Source organism: Apteryx mantelli, chromosome 1 (assembly GCF_036417845.1).
Source record: "Apteryx mantelli isolate bAptMan1 chromosome 1, bAptMan1.hap1, whole genome shotgun sequence".
Lineage (NCBI taxonomy): Eukaryota > Metazoa > Chordata > Aves > Apterygiformes > Apterygidae > Apteryx > Apteryx mantelli.
The window spans coordinates 187,190,186-187,213,974 of record NC_089978.1 but is presented as its reverse complement, the minus strand read 5'-3'; the positions used below and the strand labels follow the sequence as shown (position 1 = coordinate 187,213,974).

The window sequence follows — 23,789 nt, the reverse complement described above, 5'->3', positions numbered from 1 at the left end:
TAGAGATGTCAAAGCAACAGTAGTAAAGCTGTGAAGGAGAGAAAGAAGATGGCTCATATTTATCTTTCTCACCCTCTAATTATGGAGATGAGACTCCCCTAATCAGAATAGCTTTAGCCCCATTTAAAGATGCTTAGGCATATTTGCAGGAGCTGGTGAGTAGGAGGTATCTATACAGGTCCTGTGACGGGAGGCACATGGATGCTCAAGGACTGATGGTCCATGCAACTGCTTCCATATTATTCCTTCATGCTGTACCACCAGTCTAGAATAAGGAAAAGTACTATATCATCACAGGAAAGCTAGCTACATCAAAAAGGTGCTCCATCCTTCTTTCTTCCTACTGATGCATTCAAAGTTGAGGACAAGAGCAGGGAAAAGCAGGTAAAAGACAAACTCATGTTTCCTTTTTCATACTAGCACCACAGAAACATAGTCTTTTCCTTCCTTGGTGGCTTCCCCTCTTCAAGTATCTGAAAGCTGATGTTGAAACTTTGCAAATTTAATCATCTGCTGAATGTTTGACACATCAAATTAAATAGTAAAATTACCAAATATTACAATGTTATTTTGAGTGAGGAAGAGTTTCCCAAGACAGGTAACAGGAAGACTATAGTCTAATACATTAATAGACTGTAGGAGCTACTGTACAGGGACGTTTAAAGACATGCTGGATGGTTAAACAGCTCCTTTTCATCTCCATCTTCTCTGGAGATTATAACAACCCATGCTTTGCCTGTAGGTTTTGTAATCAGTAAAACCTTGAACAAGTATTATTTCATATACAGAGTTTATAAAATCTGGAAAATAAGAAATTCCTAAGTTCTACATAGTGTATAGTCCTCTGTTTATATACAATGCATTCTTACAAAATTATCAGTTTTACCTTCCTCCATATGCACAGATGGAATGTTTGTCTCACTATAGTTTGAGCTACAATATCAATATTAAAGAACGTTTAGAGAATACTATAAAAGCTTTAGAAAAGACCTTCAGTAATAATGCAATTAGAGTATTAAGGACAGTCACTCTCTTTTAACATGTTTGAAGCTATTCAGTTTTCCTAAATGAGATTTTCCTGAAAAAATATATTGATAATAAATAGAAAAATGGACATTTTAGGCAAGTCAATTTTGAGATTTGGTCTTCCAAAAATATTAGCACCTTCATGATGAGACAATATCACTCATTCATACATAACAAAGTGGCTCAAATATTGTCCTCTATCAGGATGCCACACCAAATTTAGCTGTGCGGAGTTGTTTCTATTATAAAAGAAAGTTATAGGTTGCATTAAAAAGTGGGTTGCATCATGACTGATGCATTTACATATTTTTCTTCCTATGTTCCTCATTGCTATTTGCCTCACACATTCTACAGATTTCCACTTATTAATTATCACTTTGAGGCCAAACTTCTTATCCACATTCTGCAATAAACTAGCACTTATTAAGTAAAAGATCCCAATTAGTTTTGGATTAGCTAGAGACATGCTTTGGCCAAACAAAACACACAGAGAAGACTGATGTTTCAGAAGATAAATCCAGATGTTTTCAAAGGTAGAAGTTAAAAATCAAACTCTTTTCTAAATTCTTTAATCTCTCCCAGATAATTTTCATCTTACCGAACAATAAGCAAATGGAAAAAAAAAGTAGACAGACATGCAGAAAATCAAATTTAAATTTATTATTAGAACCATGAGACCTCAACTTTATGATCACCATCCTGCTTTCATGAGCAAGACAAGTGTAAACTTGACAGGTCGCATTGTAAAGAAAGACCGGTCTAAACATTTGATGTTTATCTCTGTGTGGAGAACTCTACCTTTTGAAAAGAGGGTATTCATGCAGGGAGTGTTCCAGTATATAGATTTATTCATTTCTTTTTATCAGCTGAGAACCACAGAAGCCCTGAAAAGAAGAGTTTATTAGGGTAAAACACCTATACATGGGATCATCTTACTTAATTTGGAATTGGGCTGATTCTGGTAAGTTTGCAGGAGCTAGACTACTCCCTCTAGCCAAGAATGCCACTGAGTCTGTTCTGTTTTGTTGTAACAGCAATTTATTTCTTATGCAGGACAGCATGCTGACCCATGTAGCATGCCATTCCTATGCTTACATAGAAGGGGAGATAGCAGCTAGTCTGGATTTTCTGTCATTTTCTAGTTATCCCAGAGGAATGAATAGGCCAGTTCCTTCTTTTTGTTTATCCCTTAGGCAGCCAAACCCATATGGTTATCACTGGCTTTCAGAGTGCTATTCCTTCTATACTGAGTGATGGCAAGTTTGCCTCTAAAAAGCACTGCAAACTTTATCTAAAGACTGTGCATCCTGATTCAGGGAATTCCTTCTTCTCCATGTTTACAATGCTCAGTACAACATATTCCTTAGTTTTTAGAAAGGCTTCCACTGATATCAGTGAGGGTTAGATCAGACCTGATGAACAACCTCACAGCTGTTAGTCAGCTGAAATTTCCCATTTATTAAGGTAATACAGAGTATTTTCAGAGTTAAGATTAGAGACCAGGAGTTTAACTGTTCTATTCCTGGTCTCCTTGATGAGGCAAGGTGAGGGTTTACTGGTTTTCATTACAGTGTTCTAAGTGATGCAGTTGCTTTCCCACAATGAACTAGGCTGAAATTATTAAATTCTGTCCCTGAGACCAATGAACAAGAGTAAATTAGCAACAGTGACCTTCTACTGCAGCTAAAATAGGTTACAGAATTTGAAGCAAAAATTTGGTGAGAGAATACAACTGATAATACAGCTTTCTAACCCTTCTTACCCTCCAAACATATAATAAATAAACAATGCATTTCTCTTTCTTGGTCACTGAATTTTGGAGGAAACCTACAATCCTTGAAAAACCTATTCTGTATCTTAATAGCAATAATGTGAGATTTAAAGTGAAAGGGATAGAGATGCTAACTGCAAACCAGCTCTTGGATTTGAAAAGAACAAACCTATTTCATTTACTGCAGTGTTTTGTGAAACACTTATAATGCATAGAACAGACCTTCAGAAGGCATTTCTCTGGATTGTTGCAAAATTCGGTCAGCTCCTGCAGTGAGGAAAACGTCCAGTATCGTGAATATGATTAGGTGCAGAGGAATCTAAGGAAACCATCAGCAGCCACTCAGCTTTCTTCACGCTCTTGCAATGCTGCAGCCAGAGAGAAGGTAAATTCTGACAGCTGATTTCACAGAGTTTTACCCAAAGCTAGATCTATTTTCACTTCTAGGTATATCAAATCCTTGACCTTTGCTTCTTTTCTCTCCTTTACCTTGATTTAAAAGATTAGAAACACTATAAAAATACAATCTTCTCAAATGCCTTGACAAATACATTGGAAAAATCATATAGAAGGAATAAAAGCATTCTGTTTGGCACATAAATAGACAATCCACTATGAGGAAGATTATTTGGAAATCTCCAGCCCCTCACAATCTGATTTCTTTACAGGCATACAGGTTCTTATGCATGACAAAGTTTCTGTTTCCAGATTAATACCTTTTCTTGTGTTTATATTATTATTATTATTTTCCTCTCTGTGCCACATATGCTCTTCTAGTATTCCATTGATAGGAACTTTAATATTTAGACACCAGATGGTGATACCTGACTGTACCAAGACTGCAGGCTAAATATAACAACCTTTTAGTTATGTTAATAGTATTTGCACTTGTCTTCAAAATCATGAAATAATGGTGAATCTAAGAATCACTGGAGTTCTTTCTTAGCTTTGGAAATGGAACTAGAATATATTCATTTTACAAGACTTAAACTGCACAATATTCGGGATGCACTGTGCAGTTGATTCCTCAGAAAGAGTAGATATCTCTGCTTATTTCCTTCGATTCATGTCATTACTAGAAATCTGTAATTTAAAAAGCTTGAAGTTTTGATTTGGAGGATCATAGCTTAAATTCCAGCTATTTTGAATGTAACACATGCATGATGGAACCAACATTTTCTACCATATTTGTTACTTTGAGTCATTTACATTTATATTGATGGGGACATACCACAACCAGCAATAGTTTCTAGGACTTGCAAAATGAGGGTTGAAGAAAAGCCTTGTTCTTTTTCATACCAATAGAACTTATTTGTCCCAAATGTCCTCTTTGAAATGATAGAGTGCAACTCTGGGAAAGGAGCTAGGCAAATCAAGACTGTTTGTGATGGCTAGCAGAGCGTTAGGAGGTGGGAATGAAGAGGAAAGACTATAGCTGAAGCCTTAAGCGTTTTATAGTCCATCCTGCATCCTCTACCACATCAGGAATATGTTGAGACTGCTCAGTAGCTTGGTCTAAAGTAAAATCTAATGAATGATTTAACAAAACTGCTATGAAGAAAGAACTGCTTTCCTAGAAAGAAAGAAATATCCAGAATGAAAATCAGTGCTGACACTTGTGTCTTGTGTTTAGCTCTTCAGGGGGAAACTATTATAAAACAGAACTTAATGATATCACTGAGAAGACTGAATGCATTCTACTCTTTTAGCCTTGGAAGGTGTTGAGAACTAAATATAAAACTGTAAAAAAAAGTCATAATATAAAAATGAGATCTTGACAAATAGTTTCACATCAAAACCTAATACTTGTATCCTTAAGCAAATGTGTGGGAAGTGCTATCCTTCGCACTGTCAAATCATTAGCACCATCTTTTCTTGTCATCTGCAAGGTGCAGCCTAAGAAGTGTTTTAGATTGTTTTATATTTGCAAATGCCTAATTACAACTGATTTTGCTAATTTTTTAACAACATATCATCCCCCTCTGTCCCAGAAAATGAATGTTGTCTGTACTGAACTTTGACAAATGAAAAGGTATGAAAAGCAACCGGCAGTGGTAATGATCTTGCCCTACTCCTCCACTTTTGTCAGTTTCTCAGGCAGCTCTGATGATATATATATATATATATGTGAATTTGCAAGAGATATCTGGACTCAGGAAGGGACAACTGAAAGAAAAATTACATTAAAATGATAACTGAGCTGATTTCTCCCTTCTTCAGCATCTACAAGTGCTGACGAAGCTGGCTGATGTCATTGTGAGGACAGTCTTGATTATCTTTGAAAGGTTGCGGAGATCAGAGGAGGTTCCTGAGGACTGGAAGAAAGCAAATGTCACTCCCATCTTCAATTTAGGAATTACAGGCCAGTCAGCCTCACTTTGACTCCTGGGAAGGTGATGGAGCAAATCCTACTGGGAACCATTTCCAAACACATGGAGGAAGAGAAGGTGATTAGGAGTAGTTGGCATGGATTTATGAAAAGGAAATCACGCTTAGCCAACCTGACAGCCTTCTACAATGAAATAAGTAGCTCAGTGGAGGAGGGGAGAGCAGTGGATGTTGTTTATCTTGACTTTAATAAAAATTTTAACACTGTCTCCCATAACGTCCTCATAGACAAGCTGATGAAGTATGGGCTAGATAAGTGGTCAGTGTTTTAACAGGAAGTAATATTTATTCCTTATCATGCTCAGGGACATTGGAGCAGACTCTGGAAATTCAGCAAAGAGTCTATGCTCATAAAGTGGTTACAACAATATGGAAAGACCGCTACCTGTTCAGGCATTTCTGACACTGAGCAAGACTGTCTCTCACTGTTTTCTCATTGTAAGAACTTCTCAGAGCAAGGATGTTCTCGTTATACATTCTGGGCTTGAAATTGCTACTTTAGCACAAATAAAACATAACAAGCTTCATCCCTCAGAGACCTACAGAAGTCAGGTAGCCAGGCATTTATAGCATTCTTTAGACCATTCCCAGGAGATTATGGTTCCTAAGGTCTTTCTTCTGTTATAGGTGATATCTACCCTTCAGTCACAAAAATTACTGTAGGTTTTATCCACACAACCAAGCTAGTTTCAGACAAGTTAGTTTGGATACTGATAATGGTGCAAATGTGAAAGTATGGAGGTCAGAACAAGTCAAAAATTTCTGGGATTCTCAGTAAACTCTTAGTTTTTGCTGAACTCCATGTCAGAGTGGTTGCTGTCGTGGTCTTGGCAGCACCAGCCAGAATTTTTTGGAGGGGCTGCCTGTTTCACAGGCAGAAGGAAGGTGTGAAGAATGTGGTACCCCAGGTGCAGAGAGGTAATGTTTATTTTCCTCAGCAGAATTGGGGTTTACAGCTCTCTGAAGCCAGACTTCTGAAAGTCTGGATTTCACTCTACCCCAGACACCCAACAAGTGCCTTTAAGCCTTCCCTTTCAACCTCAGGTATACGACTTGTTCTTCTTCTAGTCCTTCCATCCCCACCTTAATAGTTGCACTGTACCAACATTAACAAAGCACTGTGCTTGTTGTTGATGCCAGTTTTGAAGTGAATGAATATATGTTAAAACAACTTCAAGGTTGGATATGGAATCACAGAAAATTAAAATGCCAATTATTCAGGTAAAATTTCCAGTGAACGTGAATTTCATATACTTATTTTTGTAGCAAAAATGAGTCCTGTTAATCCTTTGAGAATTTTTCTGTGATCCAGAGATGGAGTTTTATCATGGCTGATACCTGAATTTTCTTGGAGATCTCCTGCCTTCATAATTCAAAAGTACTAGCTTCAGCAGTTCAGAGTACATAGACTTTAATGAGGTAGCATGCCAGTGGCTTGAGAGAGACCTATTACTCAGAGAAAGAGATATAAAACTAACATACTGTTTGTGGTTTGCAAAACCTCAAAGGGAGTTGCTGCTGTAGGGGCAGAAACAATGACATCAAAACCAGCATGTAAGTTATAGTTTCATTTGTTACCCACCTTTTTCCTTTGCTTTTATAGGTCATCATCATATTGGCTGTGTTTTAAATATTACTGCTTTTCATTTTTGAGCAGTAACATAACATTAAATAAATACTGGAAAGATCTACACATGGCACAGCTATTTCCCAGCATGATTTTGTGCAGCTCAGCAAGTAATTTCACCTGCTGAGGGAACTCAGGAAAGCAACTAGGCAATCTCATAAGGCTACTAAATCAGTGTAAACAAAGTTGTATTTAGACTGGACCAGGGAATGGTCTCATGTTCATAAGCATAGGAATCTGCAGCTTATACTTCTTAATAGCAAATTTAATACTTGCTGAGTTTGGCACAAATCACAAAATTCTTGTCAAGCAATTCTGGCTTTTTGTTTGTTTGTTCATTTTAGATGAGATACTAAGAGGCTGCAGAAATATTCATTTCCTGGCAAACGGTATACGGAGAATATAAAAAAAAATGTCTTTCATAAGAACATTTTATGAATGTTGATTCTTTTAGGTGGTGTTAGCCTGCTCTTTAAAAACACCTTGGAAAGGGATAAACCCCTTTTAAATTTCAAATAGAAAGAAAGAGAAAGAGAAAGAGAAAAGAAGAAAAGAAAAGAAAAGAAAAGAAAAGAAAAGAAAAGAAAAGAAAAGAAAAGAGAAAAGAAAAGAAAAGAAAAGAAAAGAAAAGAAAAGAAAAGAAAAGAAAAGAAAAGAAAAGAAAAGAAAAGAAAAAAGAAAAAGACTTCCAAATTCTTAAGGTTTTGCCAGTGTGTGAGCGCAGCTAACAGAGGCAGTGAGCAGACGCAGCAGTTTGCGCAGCAGTGTTTGGGCTCTGACTGGAACTTGAGGATCTTGTTGGAAGTTGTGGGCTTCCTGAGGACCCCCGAGGAACTAACAGGTGATTGCTGTGAACAGGAAAGGGGAAGCTAGGCAAGGACAACTGCAGGAGGCCTTGACTTCTCCTGGGAAAAGCTCGTGGGAAAAGCTCTAGCTAGGAGTGGCTGCTGCTAACAAGCTCTCTTGGTTGCCCCAGCCAGAGGGAGTTGGGGCCTTTGATCCCAGTGGCCCTTGATTAGGGCGGTCAAACACCCTCTTAGCCAGTGCTAGGGAGAGGTCTATATAAGAGCCAGGCCTAGAGCGCAGCTCCCAGAGCGCAGCGAACACAGGCAGCAGTTTGCGCGAAGGGACCTTCGTTTCTGTTCCCTGTGGTGTCGGTTTCCTCAGGTATGGTTGTGACACGCCGTACAGCACGTTCCCCAGTAGCTGTTGGAGTTGCTGTGTCAGAGGCTGGGACCCAGACTGACCCTCTGACAGTAGATGCGGCTCTACAGGTCTCAGGCTGCAGGGAGTGCTTGGGGCCTCTCCGGGAGGCCTGGGCTGGCAGCCAGCTCTCCTGCAGGAGGTGCGCTGCTGTTGGCGAGTTGTGTCGTCAGGTAAGGGAGTTACGGGAGGGGGTCAGTAGGCTGCGCAGCATCCGAGAAGCAGAGCAAGACATAGACAGGGTATTTTCGGAGACTGTGCAGCTTCAGGAGTCCCAACCCCCCACAGCAGTGGAGTTGCCAGAGGGCTCTGTGCCGTGTGAAACGGTACATCATAACATCGTAGAAGGCAGCTGGAAACTGGTCACTGCTCGTGGGAGGAGAAAGGCTCCTACTCCTCCCAAAGACTTGCAGCTGAAGAACAGGCTTAGTGCCCTCCAGGATGAGGAGGAGATGGGCATGGCTGCCAGGGAAGTACCTGGGACAACAGACCCTGTGCCCTGCCGGAATGCCCGGAAGAAGCGGCGGGTGATTGTTGTGGGGGACTCCCTGCTGCAGGGGACAGAGGCACCAATCTGCCGACCTGACCCCATGTCTAGAGAGGTTTGTGGCCTGCCAGGGGCTCGTGTGAGAGATGTCATGGAAAGACTGCCTAGGCTCGTCCATGCTTCGGACTATTACCCACTGCTGCTCTTCCATGTGGGCGCCAATGACACCAAGGGCAAACTGGAGACCATCAAGCAGGATTTCAGAGCTCTGGGGATGGTGGTCAAGGGTCTGGGAGCCCAGGTCATCTTCTCCTCAATCCTGCCAGTGAAGGGGATGGATGAGAGGAGGAGGAGACGGACTTTCCAGGTTAACGACTGGCTGCCCCGCTGGTGTTGGCAACAGGGTTTTGGTTTCTACGACCATGGGACCCTGTCTGAAGATCGACAACTGATGGCGAGAGATGGGATCCACCTCACGAGGCAGGGCACGCAGGTCTTTGCCAACAGGCTGGCCAACCTGGTAAGGAGGGCTTTAAACTAGGAAAGACGGGGGAAGGGGAGAGTTATAGTGACAGGGTAGTTAGCAAAAGACAGCTCAAGTCAGGATGCCTCCAACAGGTGAATGCAGCCAGGGAAGTGCGCATGGGATGTGGCTATGGAGGATCCTCTGGTATCCCTCCTGGGAAACCTGCATGCTCGATCACCTCTCTGAAATGCCTGTACACCAATGCACGCAGCATGGGGAACAAACAGGAAGAACTAGAGATGTGTGTGCGGTCGCAGGGCCATGATCTCATTGCCATTACAGAGACATGGTGGGATAGCTCACATGACTGGAGTGCTGTCATGGATGGCTGCGTGCTTTTTAGGAAAGACAGGCCAGGAAAGCGAGGTGGTGGAGTTGCTCTTTGTGTGAGAGAGCAACTGGAATGTATTGAGCTGTGCCTAGGGGTGGATGAAGAGCGAGTCGAGAGCTTATGGGTAAGGATCAAAGGGCAGGCTAGCATGGGTGACACTGTTGTGGGTGTTTACCTCAGGCCACCTGATCAGGATGAGGAAGTCGATGAGGCCTTCTACAGACAGCTGGAAGTAGCCTCACGATCCCAGGCCCTGGTTCTCATGGGGGACTTCAACCACCCCGATATCTGCTGGAAAGACAACACAGCTAGGCACAAACAGTCCTGGAGGTTCCTGCAGAGCATTGGTGACAACTTCTTGACACAGGTGGTGGAGAAGCCAACAAGGAGAGGTGTGCTGCTGGACCTCATACTAACAAACAAAGAAGGACTGGTGGAAGATGTGAAGGTCGGGGGCTGCCTTGGCTGCAGTGACCATGAGATGGTGGAGTTCAGGATGCTGCGAGGAGGCAGCAGGGCACCAAGTAGGATCGCAACCCTGGACTTCAGGAGAGCAAACTTTGGCCTCTTCAGGGACCTACTTGGAGGAATCCCATGGGTGAGGGCCCTAGAAGGAAGGGGCGTTCAAGAGAGCTGGTTAATATTCAAACATCACTTCCTCCAGGCTCAAGAGCGGTGCATCCCTATGAGTAGGAAGTCAAGCAAAGGAGGCAGGAGACCTGCACGGATGAGCGAGGAGCTCCTGGCAAAACTCAAGCAGAAGAAGGAAGTATACAGAAAGTGGAAAGGGGGACAGGCCACTTGGGAGGAATATAGGAACGTTGTTAGAGCATGCAGGGATGTGACGAGGAAGGCTAAGGCCCGTTTGGAATTAAATCTGGCGAGAGATGTCAAGGACAGCAAGAAGGGCTTCTTCAAATACATCAGTAGCAAGAGGAAGACTAGGGAAAATGTGGGGCCTTTGCTGAATGGGGTGGGTGCCCTGGTGACGAAGGATGCAGAGAAGGCAGAGTTACTGAATGCTGCCTTTGCTTCAGTCTTTACTGCTCAGGCCAGCCCTCAGGAACCCCAGATCCTGGAGGCAAGAGAGAAAGTCTGGAGGAAGGAAGACTTTCCCTTGGTGGAGGAGGAGTGGGTTAGAGATCATTTAAGCAAACCTGGCACCCACAAATCCATGGGCCCGGATGGGATGCACCCACAAGTGCTGAGGGAGCTGGCGGACATTATTGCTAAGCCACTCTCCATCATCTTTGAAAGGTCATGGAGAACAGGAGAGGTGCCTGAGGACTGGAAGAAAGCCAATGTCACCCCAGTCTTCAAAAAGGGCAAGAAGGAGGACCCGGGAAACTACAGGCCAGTCAGCCTCACCTCCATCCCTGGAAAGGTGATGGAGCAGCTCATCCTGGAGGCCATCTCCAAGCATGTGGAGGACAAGAAGGTGATCAGGAGTAGTCAGCATGGCTTCACCAAGGGGAAATCATGCCTAACCAATCTGATAGCCTTCTATGATGGAATGACTGGCTGGGTAGATGAGGGGAGAGCAGTGGATGTTGTCTACCTTGACTTCAGCAAGGCTTTTGACACTGTCTCCCATAGCATCCTCATAGGGAAGCTCAGGAAGTGTGGGTTAGATGAGTGGACAGTGAGGTGGGTTGAGAACTGGCTGAATGGCAGAGCTCAGAGAGTTGTGATCAGTGGCACAGAGTCTAGTTGGAGGCCTGTAGCTAGTGGTGTCCCGCAGAGGTCAGTCCTGGGTCCAGTCTTGTTCAACTTCTTCATCAGTGACCTGGATGAAGGGACAGAGTGCACCCTCAGCAAGTTTGCTGGTGATACAAAACTGGGAGGAGTGGCCGATACGCCAGAGGGCTGTGCTGCCATTCAGAGAGACCTGGACAGGCTGGAGAGGTGGGCGGAGAGGAACCTCATGAAGTTCAACAAAGGGAAGTGCAGGGTCCTGCACCTGGGGAGGAATAACCCCATGCACCAGTACAGGTTGGGGGTTGACCTGCTGGAAAGCAGCTCTGCGGAGCAGGACCTGGGAGTGCTGGTGGACACCAAGTTAAGCATGAGGCAGCAATGTGCCCTTGTGGCCAAGAAGGCCAATGGTATCCTGGGGTGCATCAGGAAGAGTGTTGCCAGCAGGTCGAGGGAGGTGATCCTCCCCCTCCACTCAGCCCTGGTGAGGCCACATCTAGAGTACTGCGTCCAGTTCTGGGCTCCCCAGTACAAGAGGGATGTGGCACTACTGGAGCAAGTCCAGCGAAGGGCTACAAAGATGATTAGGGGACTGGAGCATCTCTCTTATGAGGAAAGGCTGAGAGAGCTGGGCCTGTTTAGCCTGGAGAAGAGAAGGCTGAGAGGGGATCTTATCAACGCGTACAAGTATCAGAAGGGAGGGTGTTGAGAGGATGGGACCAGACTCTTTTCAGTGGTGCCGAGCGACAGGACGCGAGGCAACGGGCACAAACTGAAACACAGACACTTCCATCTGAACATGAGGAAAAACTTCTTGACTGTGAGGGTGACAGAGCCCTGGACCAGGTTGCCCAGAGAGGTTGTGGAGTCTCCTTCTCTGGAGATATTCAAAACCCGCCTGGATGCGATCCTGTGCAATGTGCTGTAGGTGACCCTGCTTGAGCAGGGGGGTTGGACTAGATGATCTCCAGAGGTCCCTTCCAACCTCAGCGATTCTGTGATTCTGTGATGTGCCTGAGCTGCTCATATTGCTTCTGCTCTCCAACGGTTTTGATGCACATTCAGTTATTGCTCTTCGCTTGCAGGCCCACCACTTCCCACAAAGCAAAGATGGTGCCAGGGCCGGCACCATCCTGGCCGGAGTGCAGCAGATGGCACTGCTGCCCTTCCATCCGCCAGCTCCATCAGCCTGGAGCTCAGCAAGGAGGGGAATAAAAGCAGCAGCCACCATGGACGCCTGCCCTCCAGCCACCAATTCCAATAAGTTGGTAGCTATTTTATTTCATATTTGTGCACTAAAATGGATCTGTCTTGGATCTAGGAAAAACACAAAGTGCTCCAAAAATGAGATTTTCTTTGTTGTGCATAATTTTTCAGCACAGGTATATTTTGGGCTTTGCACAGGCTGTATAAACAGTGAGCTTTAAAGGGCCTATCCACATACAATAAAATCCCAACAGATGCCTACATTCATTTTTGACACAATTAAAATACAGTTACAAGTAAAAGTTTTTTAAATACTTTCCTGACTGCAGACAGGCAAAGGCTTTAGAACAGTTCAAGAATAAGGTAAACATTTCTTCAGCAAATTGTGTGCATTTTTTTTAATAGTGTCTGTTTGGGGTTTCTTCATTTGAAGTGAATTGGAGACTTAACCCTGGAGTGAGTTAAAAAGGAATGTGAAATGGTCAAAGATATATAAAGAAAGCAGCTGATCAAAATGGCTCAATAATTTACCATATAAAAATGTCCATCCTGTTTGTATGTCAGGTGCACATCTGTCATGTAGATATAATTTTAGTTTTCTTCTGTAAGTGCAGGGTAATATATGTCTTTATATTGATACGGACTTCCTTGAGTTTCCACTATGTCTGAGTTTTATTTCCTTCTTGTGATAAAGACTGGTGGCAAACAGCCCTTTGCAATTCCGTGATCCATGATCCATGACTGATCAGTCATAGCGCATGTTAAAGTGGGGATAGTTCTGCTCTAATTTATGCCACTGGGGTAGGGCCTCTATATCACTCCTGTCACTCTTAAAAAATCACTTCTAACCCATCTCCACATGCTCCTCTCTTTCTTTGTGCTGGGGGTAAGAGATTGAATAAATTACAGTTTTGGCACATCTACCAGAGCTACTCCAAGCCTCTTACGCAAGGAAATATTTTCCAAAAGGGATCTTCAGCAATGTGACGTTACGTTACACAGTGTGAAATGGGGTTACCAGAGCAGAAAATGTGTCTATATTTATTTTGTGCATGATCATGTACATATAGATACACTCATATACAGAATTTCTTATTCAGCATTAAGGTCTGCATGACCAAAACTGAGTCTAAAAAATTTAACCAGATGTTCAGTTCAAATAAAACAACATTAAAAAAGAAATAAATAAGCTTCTTACCATTGCCCTTTGGCTTGTGCTATGCTTTTGTGCACTTAAATCATCAGAGCAGCAGAGTGTAACGTTGATGATATAGCGCTAAAGTAAAAACAAAATTGTGTCAATATGAATCTACCCCAGCAAAGCAATATTTTTTGGACATCTTAATGTAGGACTGAGAGTCAAAGTGACAATTGACAAATGTTCAATAAGAGGTCAAAAAACAACCATGCAGACAGATTTGTTGAGGGCTTATGTTATCTATTTTTGATAAGTGAAACAATTGGCCTAAGTCATGTCACCTGAGGCTTTTCACATCTGAGTGAAGAGCAGTCATAGGGTTGAAAAAGATTATAATGATTTTTTTTCCTTTGTGCCCTTCCAGAAGAACTTGCTGCATAGTTTCAAAGATAATAGAATATCAAAAGACAGTTAGCCTGAAATAAAGGTAAAAGCTCTGTTTGCTTTATTTTTATTTAAATAAATTAATCTGGGGGTGAATATGATTGTGTAGCATATGCAGTTAGGTCAGCCTATTAATTAGCATACATTATTAAGGGGACTAGAAGACAGCTTCTTAAACACAGCTTAAAGTGACAGTGGCCTGTGTTCCCCACAGGCCAGTTACCAAGGGAAATATATATCCAAATTCCTACAAGAAGTACAGAATGGAGGATATTAACTATGAGTATTGCTCTCCTGTCTTAAATTTGGTGGTGACAGAGTGTTCATCCCTTTCTTTGCCCTTCAGGCTGAATGAATACAGCAGTCAAGGCAGGATATGAGTATCTCCTCTTCTTTCACTGGCGTCAAAGACAAGGAACAAGAGGCTTTTGAGCTAAATGTCCTTCATCCCATCTTTCATTCTTAGCTGAACATCTATTTCTCTCAGTTGCCTTATAAGGAAAAGCAAGATGATGGGTTTTTCTGTGTCTCATGACAACATAGTAGTGGTGTAAATGATGAATGCCTTGTCCCCCAAAGTTTTAATGTGAAGTTGATAATAAAAGTTAAAACAATTTCAAAGGCAGTGTAGGAATGATAATGTTAGCTGGCAGTGGTCTATGTAAGCATAAACCTGGACATGAATTGTTCTTATTAAAATATGTATACTAACCTGTATACTGTATACTAGCCACATGGCTTGGGCACGATATGTCATTCCTTGCCTGTTTTTATGTCCTCATGCTGAGAATCACAGGGTCAGTATTTTCAAATGTACTTATCATACTGTTGGATCTTCACCTTAAAGTCCTCAGTAATTTTTCTATGATAATTTGGACTAAAAATACAATTCATACATTGTTTTTTCAGACTGAAAACAATGCAGTAATTTTACCTTAAGTAAAAGATGCTGTAAATGCAATGGTAACATTACAGGCATGATGGATTTAAAGAAAAAAAAAAAACGAATGCCCTTAAAAATAAACTTTCTGCCATCTTTGCCTCAGGGGGCAATAACATAGCTCAGCACTAGGTGCTTGAGGCTGGATAGGGAGCGCAAAATAGAGTGATGGAAGGACTGCACCTATGCAAACTGAGCAGCATCTAATTGAATTTCTAACAGATGGGAAATAATTAAATCAATTATTATCACTTCACAATTAGTTAACTCACAGGTATACCTCAGACAATAGAAAGGTTTTATACAGCCTTCTGCTAGGGATTTAAAGTTTTTATCATCTCATCTTCTCTGGATCTGTTACTTCATGGCTCAGTTTAATCAACAGCAAGCTAGTCAACATGAAATGATTTCTCTGGTTATTTAAAAAACATAAATGCAAATACAAACAAACTGTTCGAGTCATAGTATATCTACACAGTACCTATCTTGAAGGTATTATTCATTCATATACAGGCTTCTGCATTCACTTGACATTTAAAAATGTCTAGGTGGTATGATTTAAATATTTGGAGATATTATGCAAAGTATTATAAAACAAAAAGAACTTAGTTTTCAGATGAGGAAATGGGTTGCCATTTTACAGTCAGGTTCAGCCAAATACATCTATTACTATTTTTGTTGCCCTCCCTACAGTGCCCAAAGGCTCAATTTACAAAATAATTTGGGTGGCTTGTCCCCATTAGGCAATTAAATGTCTGGGGGAATCCATAGTTCTGGGTTATGTATTCAGGCTCTCTGCACAATACTCAGGAAGCATTTGGCACATCATAAAGGAACAGAAAAGCCAGGACAACAATCCTTCAAAGTCATGGAAATGCCAAGGACAGGCATGCAGTTTAAGCTTGGTGTGTTTTGAAGACACAAGTCTAACTCCTTGGTGCAGAGAGGCACCCTGTGCTGCATGAAATTCATAGGTGTAAATGAGCCCCCAAGGATGTGCTTGTGATGGACTCCTCTTGGCTACAGAGCACCCAGATTCAATTCCCACCTATGTCTGATGGGATCTAAACCTTTAGTGTGAACACTGAAACTATGAAGCTAAAGTTTTCTAGACTGGGCTCTCTCAGTGTCAACTCCAGGGTTAACTAGTAGTTAGGTGGAGTTTGAGTGGACCTGTATGGCAAACTTAAAATCTACCTGTAAGTCCTTCATTTTTGAAAAAAATATTTCTTAATAACTCTCTGTGCTCTCAAACAAAAGAGTGGCTTCCTGAAACAGCTGGCAGATCACAACTAGCTCCAAGTGTCTTCTACTATCCTACCTTCTATGAAATATCTAGCATACCCCATGAGCTCCGGCCTTTTTAGATTATGAATGTCTCTGAGTTAACCTCTTTACGTTATAAACGGGTCTGGGTTAGGATTTTGTCTCATTTATAAGAGCCCGACTTTCAACCTCCTTTGTTTGTAAAAAAATATAAATAGACTATAACAGCAGTAATATGAATCATTTTTAAAGTAACTGACTTCAATTTAATCATAGCAATTATATTAACAATAAGCCTGACCTTGTATGTGCAATTTTAACAATAATCATAAGAAAGAAGAAGAAGAAAAAAAGTGTGAATCACTAAAGATTTTGAAACATGTGGTATGATCCTCATGCCATATTTCAGTGTTCTACATGGAAAAATGGGCCATTTGTCTAATAATCTAATTGTCATTACTTAACCTTACTGAGAGTAGGGTTTAACTATGTCATTTAAACAGCTATAGGATAGAATTACATGCCGTTATGGAACCAGACAGCTGAAACTACTGCAGTCTCCTTCTTAACACAAACAGCTGCATATTACCAAATAGGTGGACAAACAAAGTCTATGAGAAAACTTAAGAGCTTTCAGGATACATATTAATTACAATTTTCTGCACAGACATTATTGGTATTGCTTAATTTCTTTTTTTTTTGGGGGGGGGATTACTGTTATGAATCTACTATTAAATTTGGATAATTATGAGAAAGAGTTATATTCCGTTACAGAAGTAAAAAACTGAAACAGTTATGGCCTGGAGGAACTGACAACTGGAGCTATTGTTCCTGTTTGCTATTGTTAAGACTTGCATCGATAAGAGAGAGAGAAGTTCTGGAGGAAGGGGAAAAAGACACTGGGACACCATCTGTGAGAATGGTAGGATACAGCTGTAAGAATGAATGTATGCAAAAGTTTTGGATTAAGTGATAACTGACAAGAAGTTTGAAACTTTGGGGAAAGATACTCTTTCCTTGACCACTCTGGTATCCAGCTCAGCAGAACACTTGTATGAATACAGTGTATCAAAGAAGTGCCCAGCTTCGTTGCTAATTTCTCCCGATAGAGATAAAATGCAATGACCCAAATTTTAAGTGATTATGGCAATGAGTAGTTGCATGTTGTACTGTAAGACCTCAGTAAGGAAGAAAGCTTGTTTGTTTCTTGGGTGGTACAACAGAAGTTTATGAAGCTAAACAGCTTTTAGTTGTGTCTTTTTTTTTTTCTGCAGTAGTTGATTTCATGTCATGTGTCAGCTAGATGTATACCAGCATACCTCAGATCAGCTGTCTCAGACCTGTGGCATCTACTTCAGAAGTTTCAAAGTAATCACACAGAAAACATGGCTCTAAATGAATTTCAGCTACAGAGCAGAATTCATTGTCCTCTTGTCTGTACTTGCTGATAATGAATAATAGAGGAATACAAACAGGCCTTCCTGAAACTGGCTTTCTAATTCAGCTGTTTGCAAATGTGCAATTCCATTTGTTCCCATCTCTCTAACCTCCTGCACTAGAGAACATGAGTAGAACATTAAAGTGCCTGGAAACACAGGGAGACTCATCAGTCATATTGTACTGCCCAAGCAATCTGCGCCATATGATTCCCAAGAACTTAAAGTTGACCTCAAGCACTTTCCTCTGATGATAGCCAGAAGTAGCCTTAGCTTGACCTTTTTACTGGTAAGAACTGAGGAAGTGTCACTATGTACCACAATCTAGTGTGCTTCTGGTGATAATAAAATACAAATCCAAATTAGGGAGATAAAAATGGATCCAATTTCAAATATGATTGAAAAGTGTCAGTAGATAAAAATAGTGAGATTAGAGCTGTGTGAGAAAAAATCTTACTGACCCCAAAATGTTTAACTTTGTGAATAGACAATGCAAAATATGAAATCAGGATACTTGTCATTTGGAGTTGTGTTTTTCTTAATATATTTTCAGGAGAAACATCAAGCCTGGTAGTAGGCTATCACCTTTTCCTTATGCAGCAAAATAGCACCTCAAAGAGAAATCGCCTGCTTCACAAACAAGCAGGTTCTTATTAAATTCCCAGTCACAGGCTTCCACATGATCCTGCTTTTGTATCTTTTCACAGTGTAAGAGAGGGGACATGATTTGAACAGAATAATTCAGATAAGCTGTTTCTTCTCTTCCAGTTGCAAAGACTTTGCATAATTAAACATATTTAGCACCTTTACTTTGGGGAAAACAGTTCAGGAAACAGATCTTGAAATCACAGTTTCCTTGCTGAGGGTCAACATTTACTATTTGTGTGTGTGTGTGTGTTAATTTATACTGCAGCTGAGTTTTAAACATTAATGTGAGTTCCTCATCCATCTAAGCATGAAATAATAAATGAAATCATACATTTTTTTAAATTGTATTCATTCATTTTCTCTCTAAAAAAACAAATCCTCTATCATAAATGAATAAAAGATAAATCTGCATAGAAAGTTTGCTCTTTTGTTTTTTAGTGAAATTTTAACACTTTTTTTATTTTAAATGTAGGAACTATAAAAATCGCCAAAGATACAATACTATCTTTTAGAATGCTTTGAACACTGCAGCTCAGAACAATTTTCTGAGCTGGATCTAGGACCTGAAGTTATTAGAAAGGCAGATTCATCTACTGAATCAGAGCTATTAAGACATTTGAATTAAACTTCCCCAAATGGTAACAGTACAATATTTTAAAAGGTATCAATGGAGACAGGGGTATTTCTACAATTTCTTTGTGTTATTAACTGCAGCTGTCATCAGCACGACACTGATTAATTCATATTTTATCATTTTTGAGACTGATAAGCATTCGGATCGCAAAACTCCAAGACTAGACTGAGAACTTCAAACAAAGAAAACAAAGCAAAAACCACTCCCTTCTTTCCTCCACAATACTAAAACTACAAAGAAGAAACAGAACTAGTAAACTAGGAGGTGGTACTCAGTTCACTTTCATATTTTTGAATGGATCAGATACTATAATCATTCTATACTTTTTTGTCTTATGAGCTGTTTTAGATGCTACGTCAGGTCAAACTCCTAAACAATCAAAATCATTGGTAAGTCATCTAACAGTTTTTCAAATGTGGTGTTAAACCCCCAATTCCATTTAAATTTCTTGTTGCATAATTGGAGTCTATAATATCCATAAATAGAGGATAAATATCCATAAAGGATACAAAGAATATCCATAGAGGATACCATTTTTTCACCCTACATTCATCTAGTACAGCCTGTGTGTGATTTCAGTGACATTCTGTTAATGAATGGTCTTTTCTTTGAATGGCTTAATCTTCTTATCTTTTCTCAAATATTAAAAGATAAAAACATATCTTTCTAGTCCATTTGTACAGATCACAAAGCATTTAGTAATTGTTAAACTTTAATTTTGATTCGCAATTTGCTTCTAATCTTACAATTTTGTCTGAATGTAGAGTTGACCATATTGTGGATTACATCGACACACTGATGAGTAGCCTTCGTTCTGTTCCCCCAATGTGTTCACTCTAAACAACCACAGTCTGTCATGTTGCCAGTCCCACAGAGAGTTTGAAGTACTGCATCAACACATTATCCTATTCCATGAAAAGGATGGGAGACCAAAATCGTATAATTATATTCACATTGGAAGGCTTTTCTCAGAGATGAAATACAGATCCTGCACATGGAAAATGTTCTGATCTTGGTAAAGAGCTGTTTGCAAACAGCAAGTGACAGTTCACACAGCTTGCCCATTCCCAGTAGGATAGCCCTTTGTTTAGTCAAGGCAGCAAAAGAAACTTGCCTGTGAGCAGATGAAGGGGAGAACTTTAAATTGCATACACATATATGATGAAAGATGGAGCAGCAGGTGTGAGAGAGCGATAACATCAGCTTCATCCTTGAGAAAGTTTGATATGGCTGCTAATTGCACAAGAGTTATGTCATTCTCTGAGGGACTCAAGAAAACTTTCACAGGGTTAGGGGAGAAGAAAAAGAGAGAAAGCCAGATGCTCCACTAACCTACTGGAATAAAATGCTAAGGATGAAAAGATCAGCCTGTGTTCATTGGGAGAAATAATTTATTTTATTAGCCTACCTGATGTAGCTGGAAAAAAACAGGCAGGCTTGCATGTTCAGAGTCCCTGTATGAGGTCTGTGATTGAAAGTCTTTCTTTTTTATTCGGATATAGCAGTTGATTTAATTCCAGCTCACCTCTGCCTACAAACTTGACTACTTATATATGTGAGGTCATTGTGGATGCAAAAGCAGTGAATGGTTAAGACCGATTACAATATGATGGGTTAACTCTAAATTTTTCATTTCTGGAAGGATGCTTGAATGGCTTTGACTAGCCATAGTTACTAGGCATGTCTTGGGATCCAGATCTCTCTTGCTTCAGATCTCTTTCTTACTTCCCAAAGTAACAGCAGTCTAGAAAAGGCCAAAAGGGAGACCAATTTGTTGCCAAGCTTATAACTCAGCCTGTCAGACATTTCAGCTATTAATACAGTATTTAAAAGTGAAGCTGTAGCCTGGTGTGATGTGATCTATTGGCTAAATAGGCACTGTGACATTTTGCAAAAGCCAAAAGAGGTAATTATGACGCTAAGAGCTTTTAGATTAGAAGCTGGAAGGCAATAATAAAACCAAAGAGAGAATGAATCATTACATCCTCTATTGTTTACCATCCAGGGAAAGACCACAGATTTTGCTTTTATTGGAAAAATTCTAGTTGTAGAACTTTCTTAAAAGCAGGATCAATTCTCCATTAAACATGATCCATAAGAGAAGTATAGAAGCATTTCTCAGATTTCTTTTAATTATACATTTATAAATATAAGAAATTCTATGGGGAAATAGAATCCTATTTTATTCCTCTTCCATGATAGAACAAACAGAATATATAGTTATCTGCAGAAGCACACACCAGTGCTGTTTCTCTGAAGTTTTCACCTTACTCTAGCCCCCCATAAAGGAGGAATACCTTCTTATTGTCCTTAAGAATATTCTTGGATAGTAGTATATCATGAATGAGGGGGCTACATCATTATTTGATAATTCATCTTTCTGGGAGACTCCCCATCATTGGTTTAGAAAAGAAAAAAAAATATTTTCTTTCGTTAATAAATACCCATATTACTAAGGCTGAAAGGCAAGGCTTTCATTTTCATTCTCTCAGCCAATACATCATGGTACCCCTGGGTTTTGCTTTAATAGGAGAATTTTATTTATGCAAGCAGGATTAACACATCAGCCTTTGCAAGAGTGAGAAGAATTCTTGATTCATCCATATTCTACACTGTAATGATTCTATTCTAAACTATACACTCCTATACATCATAATATATCTTAGGATGCAGATCTCTCTTCCCATTTATATCTTTTTCTCTCACAAAGTAGAAGAAAAATGCCTAGAAATGACCAGGCTTCCCCCCCTGCCCAGAGAAGAATGAAATTTTAATTTCTATGCGTGTGAGTTGTGTCAATATACTGAACTGAGCTTGTGGTTCAGTTTAATGAAATATTTCAAGTAGTTTTGTAAGCACTTGATTCATCATTTCCCAATCAGTTCTATATTAATGCTTGTTTGAGGTAAATATATATATGTGTATATGTATACACACACACACATATGTATATTTGCAATTTTTTCTAACTCACTGGAAGTCTACACTTTTTCTGTTGTGAATTATATTTGGATATTATGTCTTCACTAACAGCAGGGATAGACAATGTTCTCTGAACACATCCAAAGATCCCTGTTTCATCTCCCCTGTGGGTAAAATGGAGAGAACTGAAAAACTGTGCGGGTAAGGGGGAATCAGGTATAATCTCATTTCCAAAATAAAGCTGAAACTGACTATTCACTTCCTAATGCCATCTAATTGTTATAAAAAGAAATTCTGTCAGATTCCTTGGAAGAACTTTAATTCAAGAAGGTTGCTAAATACATACCTAATTTTAAATATGCTTGAAGCTGTGCTTAGGCTAAGGTGCCTTGCTCATCTGAATCTGTAAAGCAAAACAGAGATAGATAGCTAAAAAAATTTTAATGCATGCTATTTCAGGGTCTGTTTGGGGGGATTCTACAAGCTTGGGGTCTTAATTTGAAAAAAGTCTGATTTTCATTAAGTACACAATGATCATTAGGGCTATTCAGGTCTTAACTGAGTACTTCAGGACAGGGAAAACCAAGATTACTGGCTATTTTTGAGAAGACCAACAATCAAATCTCACTCTCAGCATGACACTCAAGCATGTAACACCTTCCTACCTACCAGATGTGGCACTAGCATCTCAAGCATTTGCAGCTGAGCCTTGGCTTTTCTCTGCACAGACGCAAGACCCAGCAGGTGGACTACCAAATCTAGAGTGTTGCAGCTGTTGTTTCCACCCCAGAAGGATGCTAAGGTTGAATATCCCTCCTTTCCCCTGCCCCAACCCTAAAGTCATATTTGAAAGGCAGCAGGCTAAAGCCCTCCCCTCCCCGTTTTTATGATCTCGCTTACTCATAGTGCAAGCAATTACACGTCCTACGTAGACTGCTCTGAAACATTAAACCATGGACCGCATCACCTATCTGGCACAGAGTCATACAAATTAATGAAGATGTCTGGTTAGAGTTAAATCCGAGGGGTATTCATGCAGACATTGCTGTGATGAAAATCATCCAAAACAAAGTTAAACAGAATCTCTCTTTTCTCCTAATAACCAATTTAATCTAGTGGTATCCTGCCCCGGACTTCCACAGACCTTATACACATTGGAGGAAATGTTCCCTTGCTCAGCTTGGGTAAATTTCTTTCTGAATCTATCTGATGTTTGTAACTGACTCAGCAGAGCACAGGAGACTTCATGAATTACAACAGTGTGAAAACAGTTTCACTGGTGGAAAAGACAACAGCACAAAATAATCAGAAACCTTCAGTAGGGCTTAAACATAAAGCTTCTTGACTTGAGACTGCTTATGATCAATGGCTACATTCCCAGCAGCAAAGAGCATACCTCAGATATAGTCAGCCACTTTTAGCTAGCACTGTCGCACTGTCACGCTATGAAGGTTCGATAACAATGACTGAGACAGTAATATAATAATAAAAAAAATGTTTATTTCCTCACACAAGTTCTTGGATTAGTAACTTCCATTAAAATAATGCAATTACTAGTTTAGAAAGGATAACACAAAACCATCAGTTACTAATTTAGAAAGGATAACCTGAAACCGTCGATTACTGCGTTATTAATTGGAAGCACTGCTTATCCCTGCTTGAAAGCTTTCTTGTTCACTCTCCTAGTGAGAGGACTCTCGACCTCGGGGAGTTACCTTAACCCAGCGTCCCAGGAAAAGGGGAGGGGGGAGATACTCACGGTCCAGCCGGAGAGGATGGTCAGGTCACATTCCCGTCCCTGCTCAAACTCTCCTAGCTCCCAAGTCTCTTTTTATACGGCTGGGGCTCTGGGCAAACACTGCTTTTGCTGACTTTTTGCGAGTTTTGCAATCACAGGACTATTTGTTTGTCTGCTTGGGGGGACCCTGCTAGCGAGGCAAGACCACAGCACCTCCGTATTGCTTCTTCCCTCCCCGGGGGTGCGTGCAGATTCCAGGTGGCAGACTTCACTTCTCCAGTCTTGTTAATCATTCCGCAGCCTTGCGCATATCAATCCTTGCGCATATCGGCTGGTAGACGACTTTAGTCCTGTTAAGTCCTC

The 23,789-nt window shown here is 40.6% G+C and overlaps 1 long non-coding RNA gene across 2 annotated transcripts; it reads right to left on the bottom strand.

Annotated features, from left to right (window-relative positions):
• Positions 1-1,856: 1,856 nt before the first annotated feature.
• LOC106488501 (uncharacterized) lies at positions 1,857-23,611 on the bottom strand. 2 transcript variants are annotated; one of them, XR_010883205.1, is made up of 5 exons: positions 23,448-23,611; positions 22,035-22,091; positions 13,459-13,536; positions 3,020-3,165; positions 1,857-1,910 (listed from the first exon to the last, which is right to left on the bottom strand). It is a non-coding gene; the product is annotated as an uncharacterized lncRNA (long non-coding RNA). The 2 variants fall into 2 exon arrangements; XR_010883206.1 differs by lacking the exon at positions 22,035-22,091.
• Between the last annotated feature and the right edge of the window lie 178 nt (positions 23,612-23,789).